Consider the following 11,950-nt stretch of genomic DNA (forward strand, 5'->3'; position numbering starts at 1 on the left):
TTAAACAGGCTGGCAGCAGGTCTCAAGATTTCAAAAAGGAGACTTTCCAAGCACTGACATGAGATGGCTGAGACCAGAACCCAACACTATTTGCATGCAAAACATCCACTCTACCACTGAGCTACAGCCCTCTTCCAACTGGGTTCACATATGTGCTCCTAACCCTTTCCAAAAATGTGCAGTTTTATTGCCCCATCAACCAAATGGAAATGGCAAGAACCTTAGGAGGTTACTAAAAAGCTGAATGGAGATAAGGACTGCACACTAATAGCATCATCACCATCATAAATATTATGAGTTATAGTCCCATCAAGATGAGACAAGGCCCAACACAAAGAGAAATTACAAGTTCAGCTTTATGCATTCACTGCAAATGACCTGTCCAATTTAAATTCACTCACAGACTTAACTGCCTGTTAACTTTTGAAACTGTCTTGATTTGAAGAATCTTAATGCTATTAAGAAACAAGCAGGCATTTTAATGCCTTCATTAAAGAGGAAAAGAGATTGCCAAAGTGTAAGATGACGCGGAAACAATTCAAAAACTTTTCCACCAGCAATGGTCATCAGTCAGTTTGCTAAATTTCCCAATGTCAAGTCAACCAGAGGGACAGAACAAGTGTAACACTGCAAAACACCCAGAGGGCAGACTGAAGACACTAAAACTGCAACCAAAGGAAAGGCTCTTATTTTGCTGGTGGCAAACATATTTACAAGTGCAAGTTTGAAACGAACAGCCTCAATGATAAAGTCACAGACTGGACAAGCATTTCTTGTAAAAAGTGTTGCTCTGTTTTTAAAGCTAAATTGACAAGTAGTAACCTAGTATCCTAAGCACATATAACGAAATCCAAACAACATTATTTCCTATTATCTTCACCTTTGTCTCCTTCCTCTATTGCCTGTGTCAAATTGCTAAGTGTTGAGTTTTTCAGGGCAAGGACTTGTCTTCACACAAACTGTTAGTGAATAATCATAACACCCCTTAGCTCTCATGACCTCTCAATTTTTTTTGAAAATCACACTTCATTTCTAAGCTTACTGGCTCTTTGGTATTTGGACCATCAACACCAACCGAAAACCCCTTAGTGGGTTTTCTTGCTCAGCTCCTCCTCCTCCTTTCACAGTCACAAAACAGTCTATTGGAAATTGCTGAGTACTTGCTATCACCAATAAGGTAAAGGGACCCCTGACCATTAGGTCCAGTCTCGGACGACTCTAGGGTTGCGGTGCTCATCTCTCTTTACTGGCCGAGGGAGCTGGCGTACAACTTCCTGGTCATGTGGCCAGCACGACTAAGCCACTTCCGATGAACCAGAGCAGCGCACGGAAACGCTGTTTGCCTTCCTGCCGGAGCAGTACCTATTTATCTACTTGCACTTTGACGTGTTTTCGAACTGCTAGGTGGCAGGAGCAGGGACCGAGCAACGGGAGCTCACCCCATCGCTGTGATTCGAACCGCCGACCTTCTGATTGGCAAGCCCTAGGCTCTGTGGTTTAGACCACAGCACCACCCGCATCGCCTAAACACTGCTTTACCTAGACAATTAACTTGCCAGTGTTTACAATCATTTTCTGGTATTATTCTTATCATTGCCTGAAGCATCATTTTTCTGCTCTTGACATACTGATACTTCTATTTTGGCATAATCATTCAATTGCAAGGTGATTCCCCCCCTACTCCCCCCCCAAAGAAAAATGTTGAATTGTCTCACAATATCTAAGTAAAAATGTCATTCTAGCAAAAGAAGTTAAACCTTTTTTAATCCTGACCCGAAACATGTCACATGACAGTAGATCTCATAAGTTTTAGTAGGGTTTACTTCAAGGCAATGACGCTTTGGATTGTTATTATTCTTCCAGACCCACATGATGAAGATGGTTTGAACACATTTGATGCAGCAACCTTGCTAAGGCTAAGTCGGCCTGTTTCTGGTCAGTGCTTAGGTGGGAGACTGCCTAGGTCGCCATGGTCAATTGCAGGGAGGGAAAGTGGAATATAAGTGTAATAAATAAATAGCAAGTGAGTGCAATCCTCTATACACTTACCTAAAAATAAGCCTCATTTAATATATATATTTTTGGGAGGGGGAAGATGATACTTTAGAGTGAACATGCATAGGATTGTGCTCAGTGATGTGGGTCTTCTAGAAAAATTTCCACCGCAAATTAGGGTAATTTGTAAAGCATACTTTTCAATTTGCAGGAGCTAAAGAGTGATCTAATTTAGCATGCTTATTTTACGTTCATTTAGCGAACAACAGCAAACATTTTGAAACTGCCAAGCTTGCCAAATGCTGTATTTGTAATTGGCGTCCAATCACTGCTAGTACTGAACGAATAAAACTGAAAGTTTTCTATGGAAAAATAAAGCACTGGAAAATTTTCCAATCCACATCACTGATTTACTGATTTACTCATAGTAAGGCTATGTGTTGGTTCAATGTCAAAATCATGAGTTCCCAGTTTAAATATTAGTTCAGTCATGGGTAGCCTTGAGCTGCTCCAATAACTAAAGAAATAATCAACCCCTGTCTGTAATATGGTGATAATAGCTGTCTATCCAAAATATCCTTGCAACAGCCCTGCGTGTGGAATGATTCAGCTCTTGATAAAAAAAAACCAGCAACTAACTTTTACTCAGAGTAGACCCACTAAAATCAAAGGCCATGACCAATTTATATCCATTAATTTCAATGCACTACTGTGAAAGTTCGTTGAATACAACCCATTGTAAACAAATTACCCTAGACACGTTTACTCAAAATTAAGTTCCAATATCATCTACTGGACTTGATTCTTAGCATGTTTTGTAGCAGATTGCAAATATTTTATGAGACCTGACTGGTCTTTCTGAAGAAATCTGAGAATCAGCTGAAGCTTAGCATCCCCAAAGAGCTTTCCACTGGCCAACTGAAATGCTCGGCAGCACTCACCATATGAATTCCCCAGGGGAGTGCTCCTGAATGTTGCAACTTGGGGGTAGAAACCGAGTAAACATGCCCAGAAGGAGGTGGTGTTGATAGCAGGTTAGGTATTTTGGAGCTTAGGGCACAGGAGCAGGAGAAAAAACAACACCTGATAAATAAGGCACCTGTCAAGGTTGAAAAGAGTAAGAGACCCCCAAAGTGGGCAGCTCTGCAAGGGTGACCCTATTAGATCTAGAAATTAAGACTGAGAAGGCAGCTCTTTGCCAAATCGATGTGAGCTCAGGCCGCTTTGCAATTTCTGCTTTTGCATCTATGAAAAATGCACATGCGTGACCAAGGTTTATTTGCAAACCCATGGGTTATACAGGTGCACACATCAGGGAGTCTGGACCGGGCTGTGTGTCCTCTTGTCCAAATGTCTACACAGCAGCAAACACAAGCGTCAAACCAATGCGCAAAGTGATCCCGGTATGAAGGGGAGCAAAGTGTGGGGCACCCCTACAACTGGGTGGGGGCAAATAAATCATCCCAGTACGTGGGGGGAGGGGAGGGAGACACGTTGTGGTTCTGTTAACAGCATCCTGAATAGCCATTCAGAGGGATGCCCTGCCCGTCTATTTGGCCTGCCTGTGGGCATCCCCACAAGAGGACACCTTGCCCGACCTCTGGGGCAGGTCAGCAAGGCAGAGATTTTGCCAAGGGCAATGCCCGCTCCAAGGCCGGGAGGTCTCTAGGGCCACTTTCCCGATCTCCCTGCCCCTAAAGTGACGCGACTTGCACTCAGCTGTGGGAGAGAGAGGGGTGCACTGGCACCCTATTAGCATTCTGACCCCCCCCCAAAAAAATAAAAAATAAAATGCAAGGGGGGTGGGTTGCGAAAGTGGGGAGAGGGCGGAGGCGGCGGCGGGGGGAGCAAGGCGCAGACGTCTCGTCTGGATGTGCAAATCGGTGGGGTGGCGCACGGAAGCTGCCCGGGTCTGGCGCAGGCTGGTCCCGGGGGCGGGTTGAGGATGGCGATGGGCAAGAGGCACGCTGCCCGTGGGTCTGCCCCACAGGGGAGGCCGGCGTGCAGGCAGGCATCCCCCAGCCCCGCAACCCCACGGAGAGCATGGCGTGAGCGGACCCTGCCTGGAGCCGCCGCCGGGGCGAATTGGGGTTCTGGCTGGCGGCGGAGCCGACGTCGCCGCTCTGGCGCGCCTGCCACGGGGCTCGGTCTGCCCGCCCGTCCGCCCGCTTCGCCTCCCTGCCTGCGCGCCTACCCGAGTCCCGGGGAGCCTCCGAGGAGAGGGGCCTGCGCCAGCGAAGGGACCGCGGCTGCGCTAGGCCAGGGGCCGAGGGAGGCGCCCCGCGCCAGGCCCGGCCGCGAACGCCCCGGCCCGCTCGCCCCGCCGGCACTTACCGACACCGTCAGCTCCGCGGTGGGCTCCGTCGCCGCCCGGGCCCGCACAGGCCTCACCCAGCGCCGGGCAGCGGCTGCCTCAACATGGCGGCGGAGGGCGCGGGAGGGGCTGAGCACGGGGCGGGGCCTCGGAGGACGGGCCCACTCGCCCCGGCGGCCTCGCAGTGAGCGGGACGCGGCCAGGGAGAGCGCCCGGGTCGGGCGGGGAGGGGACGGCGGCGGCGGCGGCCGGGCTTCGGCGGATGCGTCTCCGGAGCGGCGCCTCTCGGGTTGGGAGTGGAGGCCCGCCCCGACCCCCTGAGCTCTTGGTGGCCCGGCTTTGCCACCCAGCTCGCCCCCTCCAGCCTCCTTCGGAGCCGCTCGCCTTCACGCCAGCAGCCTCGCCGTTTCTTTTCTTGTATAATTTTCATTACATTTCCCCTTTTACATTTCACATCCTTAAGATATCAGTGACTTCCCTTCTTCTCTTTCCACCATGGTTCATTTTACATATCATAAATCCTTCTTATTTTACAAAAACTATACCAATCGGTTTTCCATTATTACTGTACACTGCTGAATTTATCTTAACGCTGCCAGCGTTTTCAGTTGTGTTATAAGAATGCTTAGGTCTTATAAATATATAATAAATGTTCCAAGCAAACACATATATAAATATATAAACCACATGTCTGAAACCCATAGGAAAAGTCCTAAAGCCGTTTTGACTCTTTCAGTCACCTCAAATATATTTCTCTACAAGGTCGAAGGAAATGCAGAAACCTCCCCATTGTCTCTGTCCTCACAAATCCTGCCTTAAGGGCACATTTAAGGTGTGAATAGGGTGAGCCTGTGACCTGGCCCAGGAATTATTATCATTACAAAAGAATGGCCAGACTCCCCAGGTAATTCAGTCAAGTTTTTTTTGGAAACACAGCCTAGAATAACTAAGGAGATAGTACAAGAATACTTGGCTAGTCTAGATGTATTCAAGTCTCCAGGGCCAGATGAACTGCATCCAAGAGTATTAAAAGAACTGGCAGATGTGATCTCAGAACCACTGGCAGTCATCTTTGAGAATTCCTGGAGAACAGGCGAAGTCCCGGCAGACTGGAGGAGGGCAAATGTTGTACCTATTTTCAAAAAGGGGGAAAGAGAGGACCCAAATAATTACCGCCCAGTCAGTCTGACATCAATACCAGGGAAGATTCTGGAGCAGATCATTAAGCAAACAGTCTGTGAGCACCTAGAAAGGAATGCTGTGATCACCAATAGTCAGCATGGATTTCTGAAAAATAAGTCATGTCAGACTAACCTGATCTCGTTTTTTGACAGAATTACAACCCTGGTAGATGAAGGGAACGCAGTGGATGTAGCCTACCTTGATTTCAGCAAGGCATTTGACAAGGTGCCCCATGATATTCTTGTAAAGAAGCTGGTAAAATGCGGACTTGACTATGCTACCACTCAGTGGATTTGTAACTGGCTGACTGACCGAACCCAAAGGGTGCTCATCAATGGTTCCTCTTCATCCTGGAGAAGAGTGACTAGTGGGGTGCCACAGGGTTCTGTCTTGGGCCCGGTCTTATTCAACATCTTTATCAACGACTTGGATGATGGACTCAAGGGCATCCTGATCAAATTTGCAGATGACACCAAACTGGGAGGGGTGGCTAACACCCCAGAGGACAGGATCACACTTCAAAACGACCTTGACAGATTAGAGAACTGGGCCAAAACAAACAAGATGAATTTTAACAGGGAGAAATGTAAAGTATTGCACTTGGGCAAAAAAAATGAGAGGCACAAATACAAGATGGGTGACACCTGGCTTGAGAGCAGTACATGTGAAAAGGATCTAGGAGTCTTGGTTGACCACAGACTTGACATGAGCCAACAGTGTGACGCGGCAGCTAAAAAAGCCAATGCAATTCTGGGCTGCATCAATAGGAGTATAGCATCTAGATCAAGGGAAGTAATAGTGCCACTGTATTCTGCTCTGGTCAGACCTCACCTAGAGTACTGTGTCCAGTTCTGGGCACCACAGTTTAAGAAGGACACTGACAAACTGGAACGTGTCCAGAGGAGGGCAACCAAAATGGTCAAAGGCCTGGAAACGATGCCTTATGAGGAACGGCTAAGGGAGCTGGGCATGTTTAGCCTGGAGAAGAGGAGATTAAGGGGTGATATGATAGCCATGTTCAAATATATAAAAGGATGTCACATAGAGGAGGGAGAAAGGTTGTTTTCTGCTGCTCCAGAGAAGCGGACATGGAGCAATGGATCCAAACTACAAGAAAGAAGATTCCACCTAAACATTAGGAAGAACTTCCTGACAGTAAGAGCTGTTCGACAGTGGAATTTGCTGCCAAGGAGTGTGGTGGAGTCTCCTTCTTTGGAGGTCTTTAAGCAGAGGCTTGACAACCATATGTCAGGAGTGCTCTGATGGTGTTTCCTGCTTGGCAGGGGGTTGGACTCGATGGCCCTTGTGGTCTCTTCCAACTCTATGATTCTATGATTCTATGATTCTAAGTGACCATTAACAGGTAACCTGGCAGACAAGGTAAAAGCAACGCTCTCCGATTTCTCTTGTAGACCGCCTTTTCTGTGATGTATGTATGATGTTTCTGGGGGTGGTCTTGGACTCCAGGGCGGGCAATTTAAAATGTCTATGTAAGGACGGGCACACCTTTGTTCTGGGTCCTCCTCTCTCCTGCATGTGGGGGGAGTCCCCTGTTGCAACAGTTCAATAAAGATCAGGCTGACTAGCTGCTTTGCTTCTCAATATTCTCTGGTTGGTCTCTGTTATTTTCTCCTACCGATAGAGAACCTACAAAAGGACTCTATATGGGCTCTTGGGTACCCTATAAGGGGAAAGGAGCAGTTTTATTACTTATAACAAGTTGTACACAATCATTTCCCATATATTCAATAAACGTTCCCCACTCTTTAAACGTATGTTCTTCTCTAAGTCTATATGTCAAATCTGCAAGTTGTGCATATTATGTTAACCTAAGTTGCCATTCTTCTTTGGTTGGGACCTTGCTCATTTTCCATTAAGGGGCTGTTATAAGAATTTTAAGGTCTTATATATATAAAATCGATGTTTGCAAATGTACCAAGCAAACACATATAAATATGTAAACCACATTTCTGAAACCCACAGAAAAGTCCTGAAACCATTTTCTCTCTTCCAAATTGACCTCAGATATTTCTCTGCAAGGTCAAAGGAAATGGGGAGCCCCCCCATTGTCTCTTTGCTTACAAATCTTGTCTCAGGGGCACATTTAAGATATGAATAGGGTGAACCTGTGACCTGCATTCAGGAGTTGAGTAGTTATCATAACAAAAGAGTGGCCAGGATGCCCAGGTAATCCAATCAAGTAACCTAGCAGACAGGAGAAAAAAACAACGCTCTCAGATTTCTGTTGTAGTCCGCCCCTTCTGTGATGTATGTATGATGTATCTGGGGGTGGTCTTGGACTCCAGGGTGGGCAATTTAAAATGTCTATATAAGGGCTTGCACACCTTTGTCCTGGGTCCCCGCCCCCTCCTGTGGGGGGGGAGCACCCTGTTGCAACAGCTTTAATAAAGATCAGGCTTACTAGCTGCTTTGCTTCTCAATACAGTGGTGCCTCGCAAGACGAAATTAATCTGTTCCGCGAGTCTCTTTGTCTTGTGGTTGTTTCGTCTTGCGAAGCACAGCTATTAGCGGCTTAGCGGCTATTAACGGCTATTAACGGCTTAGCGGCTATTAACGGCTTAGCGGCTTTAAGAAAAATGAAACAAACTCACAAGAACTCGCAAGACGTTTCGTCTTGTGAAGCAAGCCCATAGGGAAATTCGTCTTGCGGAACGACTCAAAAAACGGAAAACCCTTTCGTCTACCGAGTTTTTCGTCTTGTGAGGCATTCGTCTTGCGGGGCACCACTGTATTCTCTGGTTGGTCTCTGTTATTTTCTGCTACTGATAGAGAACCTACAAAAAGACTCTATATGGGCTCTTGGGTACCCCATAAGGGAAAAGAGCAGTTTTTTATCATAACAGGGCTAACAAAACATGGGCCGCAGTTGTTGCATACATAAATAACCTTTTCTGACACCTGGAGAATTTCAGTCTGAATTATCCCCAACAGAAAGGACTCTGTTTTTGGGGGGGAAAGTAATTTTAAACATTTTTTCCAATTCATTATAGATCATTTCCCAATACTCTTACCCTTTTACATGTCCACCACATATGAAAAAAGGTTCCCTCCGCCTTTTTACACCTCCAGCAGCCTCACCATTTCAGCCCTTTCTTGTTATTTGCAATAATAAACCCTGAAAGGCACCAAAAGCAATGAATGACTCTGCTCATAATAGCATTTGTATACCCACCATCAAAGGAGGAAAAAACCAGCCACCCCCAGGGTGGCTTTCAAATGTTATAGGAACAAGTTTATTTATGTTCTTCTTCCAAGGGCTTCAGGGTGGTAGACATAATTTATTTCATTGTTGTTTTTTCACTTCATTATTTCCCTCATGCTATTTATTTATTTATTTGCTTCTTCCTCCAAGCTGTTCAGGTCTTGCTTTTTAATCCTCATAACATCCCTGTGAGGTGGGGGTGGGTGGTGTTAAGTTGTGGGTGAACATATCAGACAACACAGCGATTCTTCAAACAGCTCTTGTTTATTCACAGGCCAGAACAGAACTGAACTGAAGGGTTCAGCCAGCCTGCTTATATAGAGCTCCACTAGAACGCAACAGTAACCACTTTCTTTAACTATCCAATCGCTGAACGTCACTTTCAATCCCTTATTTGCATATGTGGACCTGAGTGAAAACTATCTACAGTATCCCCCTGCTGGCCCAGGGTGAGAACTTCAGTACATAACAGGTGGGTTGCTTTTTGTCAGCACCAAAATGACCCCCCCCCCCCATGGCGCAAACCTGGGCACTGTTTGTGGAGGTCCTAGGCTGTCCAGATGACTTGCTGATGTGGCCCCAAGGAAAGCAGAGCAATGCCTTTGGCGCCCACTTGCTGCAGGAATTACCAGAATGAGTCTCTTGGGGAGTTGGGCAGCAAAAGCCAACCCCTGATTTTTCCATAACAAAAACTCTAGGGTTGCCCTCTGCTGCCATAGAGTGTACTGACTGCCCCACTCACTGCTGTGTGAAGGATCCTTATGTGTGTGGCAAGAAGTTGACATTGCAGCTGGATCCCATGGCCTGGCTATTTCAACATGTGAGGGGCTCCATTGAGAGATTTTTTTTTTTAATTGCTGATGAATTTTGGTTTTAAATTGTTCCACCAAAAAAATAAATAAATAGATTTTACAAAAGAAAATGGCATAAGAAGCATAATGAAAGGCCTGGGGAAAGTAAAGAGTTTTGGGCGGCCCCATGAAGAAAACAGGGTACTTGCCAAGCAAACCTCCCCAGAGAGAGCATTTCACAAATAAGGTTACACCACTGAAATTGCCTCGGCCCCCAAAGTTATGCAGCTTCCCTCATGGGGTCCCCACCAACAATGATGCCTATATGTAGACAATGGGGTACGATCAGCAGTGCCCCTTTCTGCACATGTTGCCCCTTCACAGGAGGAACGTTGCATTTACACAGCATTCAATATTTTCTACAAGGGCAATGAGATGTTGTTGTGATCGCTAGTGGGGGATTTGTTTGGCATGCTTGGATGCAATAATGGGCTGGATGAGGGCCAATAAACTGATGCTTAATCCAGACAAGGCTGCGATGCTGTTAGCGAGTGGTGCTTTTGCCTGGCTAAGTGGTGTGCAACCTGCTCTACATGGGGTCACACTCCCACTGAAGGAGCAGGTTCGTAGTTTGGGTTTTTTCGTGGATCCATTGCTTGCACCCATTCTCAGACACCCAGCTTGACTTTTTACTTGCCCTTCACTAATATAATATCAAATATAATATCAATAATATAATATCAAAAACAGTCCCAAGAATAAAGGCCCGTGTGTGTGATGTCAAAGACCAGGGTAAAGAGCTGTGTACAGAAACTACCGTATTTTTCGCCCTATAGGACACACTTTTTCCCCTCCAAAAATGAAGGGGAAATGTGTGTGCGTCCTATGGGGCGAATGCAGGCTTTCGCTGAAGCCTGGAGAGCGAGAGGTGTCGGTGTGCACCGACCCCTCTCACTCTCCAGGCTTCAGGAAGCTATCCGCAAGCCTTGGGAGCCCGGCGGGAGGTCCCGCAGGGCGTGCAAGGCTTGCCGCAGCAGCCTGCAGCCTGAAGCACGGGGCGCGCTGCAGAGCACGCCCCGTGCTTCGGGCAGATGTCCACAAGCCTTGCGGCGGGAGGTCCCGCTGGGCTCGCAAGGCTTGCGGGCGGCAGCCTGTTCTGGGGGCTGGGGTCGGGGGAAGCTCGGGCTTCCCCCGCCCCAGCACCGCGGCTGGTGGGGGGGAATTTTTTTTTTAATTTCCCCCCAAAAAAACTAGGTGCGTCCTATGGGTCAGTCCACCTTATAGGACGAAAAATACAGTACATAAGGATGGTGCCATAAGCACCTTTACAGAGAGGGAATTTCACAATTTAGAGTCTGCCACAGAGAATGCCTTCTTCTGAGCTGCCACCTCCTGAACATCTGAGGGCAAGAGAAGTACCAAGAGCAGGGGTCAGCAACCTTTTTCAGCCGTGGGCACAGTCCCTCAGACCATGTGGGGGGCTGGACTATATTTTGGGGGAAAAAATATGAACGAATTCCTGTGCCCCACAAATAACCCAGAGATGCATTTTTAAATAAAAGCACACCTTCTACTCATGTAAAAACACCAGGCAGACCCCACAAATAACCCAGAGATGCATCTGTCTCATGAGACCAGGGCCCTGCAGGATCTGATTTCTTTCTGCAGGGCCTGTAAGACAGAGTTGTTCCGCCTGGTCTTTGGCTTGGAATCAATTTGATTCCCTCCCTCTCTTTCTTTTTTCCTTTCTCCTTCTGTGTTGGAACTCCTATTTGGGGACTTCCCTGGCTTTTTTCCCCTGGCCCACGAAGGACCAGTCTGGGTAGTTAGCCTTGGTGAAGACTTGACATTTTTATCCCCCCAAAAGTTTTGAGTTCCACTGAAATGAGGCTGCATTTTAATGTTTTAATGTTGTATTTTAATTTTGTTTTTTAAGCTGTATTCTAATCAATTGTTTTTATATTTGGTGTTAGCTGCCCTGAGCCCGGTCTTGGCTGGGGAGGGCGGGATATAAATAAAATTTATTATTATTTTAAATAAAAGGACACATTCTACTCATTTAAGAACACGCTGATTCCTGGACCATCTGCGGGCCGGATTGAGAAGGCGATTGGGCCACATCCAGCCCCCGGGCCTTAAGTTGCCAACCACTGACCAAGAGCATCTGTAGGGTGTCTGTAGGGAAGGAGCCACTACATTATTTCGGCCTTTAAACACCAATGGGAGCACCTTGAACTCATGGGTGTAGCCAAGGGAAACAGGGGGACAGCTGCTCCCCAAAATCAAGTAAATCAATAAAAATACTTAACTAACTGAGGTTCTTATCCCCACAACATGAAGCCTGCCGCCACCCCAACATAAATCCTGGCTGTGCCCATGTTTGAACTGCCAACCCTGAGACACGGGTGGCCTTGGTGGTGCTGAGTACCAGCTCAGTTATAACCC

The 11,950-nt window shown here is 47.0% G+C and overlaps 1 protein-coding gene across 1 annotated transcript in view; it reads right to left on the reverse strand.

The window, feature by feature from the left end:
- The window catches only part of ZNF592 (zinc finger protein 592), a 45,475-nt gene extending 40,989 nt beyond the window's left edge, over positions 1 to 4,486 (reverse strand). The window contains exon 1 of the mRNA XM_028707181.2: positions 4,330 to 4,486. The gene's annotated coding sequence lies outside the window, so the exon portion shown is untranslated. The remainder of the gene's footprint in view (positions 1 to 4,329) is intronic.
- Between the last annotated feature and the right edge of the window lie 7,464 nt (positions 4,487 to 11,950).

Source organism: Podarcis muralis, chromosome 14, assembly GCF_964188315.1.
Source record: "Podarcis muralis chromosome 14, rPodMur119.hap1.1, whole genome shotgun sequence".
Taxonomy (NCBI): Eukaryota; Metazoa; Chordata; class Lepidosauria; order Squamata; family Lacertidae; genus Podarcis; species Podarcis muralis.